We start from the raw sequence: 4,441 nt of genomic DNA, 5'->3' as shown, positions 1-4,441 counted from the left end.
AAATGTTGCAAATAAATTAGCGCAACTGAATTTTCGACCTGTTCAACAATGATTTTGATGGTTCCACAAGCTGAAAGTTGAATAATGATATGTGAGGAAAGACATACTAGCAATTGTTTGTGACTGCAATCTAAATTATAGCAAATTTCATCGTTAAACGAGAAAATAGATAAGCTAATTCGTTTTGTATAACATTCAACAGTACAAATGTTAAGCAAATAATTATTATGTTTAAAAATGATGATGCAAGGAATTGTACACTGAACAGCGTTGTTATACCGTTCCGATAGAGAGAGTGAGCATTCGGAGGGAAAGAGATGTTTGGTACGCTCGAATAATAATCAAAATCTGCAATAGGCAATCTCAATTTCTGGCAGAAGTTCAATTTATATAATATAAAACAAAGAAATGTTTCCTGGAAAAAATACCTAATATATCAAGAAAGAAATGAGTTTTCAAAATTTTCCATATAAAATACGATAAACTAATAATACCTAATAGGAAGGAACGCCATCGGAGTAAATTTTACAGTTTTGTTGTTTACATCATTAAAACGCAAAAATTACGTAAAAATGTTGCAAATAAATTAGCGCAACTGAATTTTCGACCTGTTCAACAATGATTTTGATGGATCCACAAGCTGAAAGTTGAATAATTATATGTGAGGAAAGACATACTAGCAATTGTTTGTGACTGCAATCTAAATTATAGCAAACTTCATCGTTAAACAAGAAAATAGATAAGCTTATTCGTTTTGTATAACATTCAACAGTACAAATGTTAAGCAAAGTATTAATATGTTTAAAAATGATGTCTTACTTTTTGAATTTAGCTTGTAAGGAATTGTACACTGAACAGCGTTGTTATACCGTTTAGATAGAGAGAGTGAGCATTCGGAGGGAAAGAGATGTTTGGTACGCTCGAATAATAATCAAAATCCGTAATAGGCAATCTCAATTTCTGGCAGAAGTTCAATTTATATAATATAAAACAAAGAAATGTTTCCTGCAAAACTCCTTGGAAATTATTGAAATAGTTTTAAAATTGCTCGAAGTATATCCTTCATCTAGAGAAAACTTAAAAATTCTACCCTAAGCATCGAAATTGTAGGAGCAAAAATCAAATAACAAACACTCACCGGAAACTAGTTTCAATGCATTATTTTTATCCATAGTAATACCTTCTAACTTGATAACAATAAATGAGGATTTTAACAACTTTTTCTTATAATGAATGAGCAAAAGCACTTATTGTTATCACTATATACTTCGTTTTCGATTTGCTATATTTTTCGAGGCCCAAACCGCCGAAAATTATAGTTTTTCAAAATCAAACTCAAAACCAGAAAGAGGTAATCATCTGTGGAATTTTCCAGTTTGTTATGTATATGAAAACAAGGTCAGCAGAGGCAGAACCAATAAAAGACTGATGGGACAATCGACGACCGTGGTACGGAGAGCTTTTGAACTAAAAATTGCAGTTACGAATAAAATATTCTTACTGTCAGGTACATGTAAGCAGGCAGTAATAAATTATTAAAATAGTAAGTTTGTACAAAAAAAATTAGTTAATTAGTAAAAAATATAAGAATTTCGTTAATAATTTCTATGGGCATCTACATACAGAGAGTGATCATTCAGAGAGTAAAACCTCCCATTTTTGAAATTTCTTTTCTTTCTTACGTTGTAACTAACTTATTATTTAAAGTCCACCTTAAAATCCCATTGAACCATTACAATGACCACATTTCATCGCAAGGAAGGTCAGTTTGAAGTTTCAAAATTAAGGGATGATTGCAGGATCGTAGCCAGATATGTAATTAGAACTGGCTGCAAGGCGAGTGACTCCACATGTATGTCTACATATTTTGTACAATGTTTCGATAATTTTGTTAAAAAGTTGGTTTATTAATAGGCACAATGAGAACAGAGTAGTTGCTTTACCGTTCAGATAGAAAGAGTGAGCATTCGGAGTGAAGAAGATGGGTAGTACGCACGATTAATAAAATATAGGTACAATAATCTCAATTTCTATTAAAATGTGCTTTTGTTAAATATAAAAAATTCTACATGTTCATCTAGAAAGTATAGTCTGTTAGAAAGAAAAGCAAATTCCCGATTTTTGAAATAAAAAGGGAAAAGGAGATATATTAGCATGGAAACAGGAGAATATAAAAAAATTAGTAAAGGATAAAATATATGGAAAAGGATATATAATGATTAAAGATCATTATAAATGAATTGGGAGAGAATTTTATATAAAGATAAATAGACGAATTGGTAAGCAAGGTGAAAGTTGAATAACGACATGTGAGGAATAAAATACCAGCAATAGTTTTTGACTGCAATCTAAATTAAAGCAAATTTCATCGTTACAACGAAGGAATTCTCCACTGAACAGCGTTGTTAAACCGTTCCGATAGAGAGAGTGAGCATTCGAAGGGAAAGAGATGTTTGGTACGCTCGAATAATAATCAAAATCCGCAATAGGCAATCTCAATTTCTGGCAGAAGTTCAATTTATATAATATAAAACAAAGAAATGTTTCCTGGAAAAAATACCTAATATATCAAGAAAGAAATGAGTTTTCAAAATTTTCCATATAAAATACGATAAACTAATAATACCTAATAGGAAGGAACGCAATCGGAGTAAATTTTACAGTTTCGTAGCTTTCATCATTATTAAAACGCCATAATTACGTAAAAATGTTGCACATAAATGAGCGCAACTGAATTTTTGATCTATACAACAATCATTTTGATGGTTCCACAAGGTGAAAGTTGAATAACGATATGTGAGGAATAACATACCAGCAATAGTTTTTGACTGCAATCTAAATTAAAGCAAATTTCATCGTTACAACGAAGGAATTCTCCACTGAACAGCGTTGTTAAACCGTTCCGATAGAGAGAGTGAGCATTCGAAGGGAAAGAGATGTTTGGTACGCTCGAATAATAATCAAAATCTGCAATAGGCAATCTCAATTTCTGGCAGAAGTTCAATTTATATAATATAAAACAAAGAAATGTTTCCTGGAAAAAATACCTAATATATCAAGAAAGAAATGAATTTTCAAAATTTTCCATATAAAATACGATAAACTAATAATACCTAATAGGAAGGAACGCCATCGGAGTAAATTTTACAGTTTTGTAGTTTACATCATTAATAAAACGCGAAAATTACGTAAAAATGTTGCAAATAAATTAGCGCAACTGAATTTTCGACCTGTTCAACAATGATTTTGATGGTTCCACAAGCTGAAAGTTGAATAATGATATGTGAGGAAAGACATACTAGCAATTGTTTGTGACTGCAATCTAAATTATAGCAAACTTCATCGTTAAACAAGAAAATAGATAAGCTTATTCGTTTTGTATAACATTCAACAGTACAAATGTTAAGCAAAGTATTAATATGTTTAAAAATGATGTCTTACTTTTTGAATTTAGCTTGTAAGGAATTGTACACTGAACAGCGTTGTTATACCGTTTAGATAGAGAGAGTGAGCATTCGGAGGGAAAGAGATGTTTGGTACGCTCGAATAATAATCAAAATCCGTAATAGGCAATCTCAATTTCTGGCAGAAGTTCAATTTATATAATATAAAACAAAGAAATGTTTCCTGCAAAACTCCTTGGAAATTATTGAAATAGTTTTAAAATTGCTCGAAGTATATCCTTCATCTAGAGAAAACTTAAAAATTCTACCCTAAGCATCGAAATTGTAGGAGCAAAAATCAAATAACAAACACTCATCACGAAGCGGTCACTCAGCAGCGGCAAATGATTTATAGACTCGACAGGAAAATCGCAGATATCAAAAAAAACATAAACAGTTACTGTTCCGTTCGCAATTAATAATGATTGTTTCAATTACTCACCCGGGGGATTTCTTCCCCCTAGCTCCCACAGGATCTGTCGTTATAACCAACTCATATTCAAGATATGTGAATTACCATTTGTCTACTTTTCTTCGACGACTAGCTAGTGTCAACCTAAAATAAGTAAAGGCTTCCCTGGACACCCAACCATCCGTAGATGTTAGCATCCCAGTGACCAGTTCGGGGGCACCTACCTATGAGGCTACCCTCTCGAACCCAATCACGTCATTCGAGTAGCCCGTAGCACCCCTTGAACTACGAGTAACCCCACTCGAAGGAACCACGGACCTTGCCGGGCAACAGTGCACTCAAAGGGGTGACACGCATGCGTTTTGCTCTCAATTAATATTCACATAATATAGTCGCTCTCGACTGTTCAGAAGCCAGTCTTTACCCTTTTATTTTCAACGTCTTACTGCTTATTCCTAGGTTTACATTTCTTTCGCTGTCGGTCTGCCCAATATCAACAATACCATTTATAAACAATTTTGGTCTCACTTGCTCATAATCATTATATACATACCAAACACCAGTATTGAAAAGGTAAACAGGTTTT

The sequence above is a fragment of the Agrilus planipennis genome, unplaced genomic scaffold (assembly GCF_000699045.2).
Source record: "Agrilus planipennis isolate EAB-ADULT unplaced genomic scaffold, Apla_2.0 scaffold22, whole genome shotgun sequence".
NCBI classification, from domain to species: Eukaryota; Metazoa; Arthropoda; class Insecta; order Coleoptera; family Buprestidae; genus Agrilus; species Agrilus planipennis.
The sequence above is the reverse complement of the archived record's forward strand: the minus strand, read 5'-3'. Positions refer to the sequence as shown.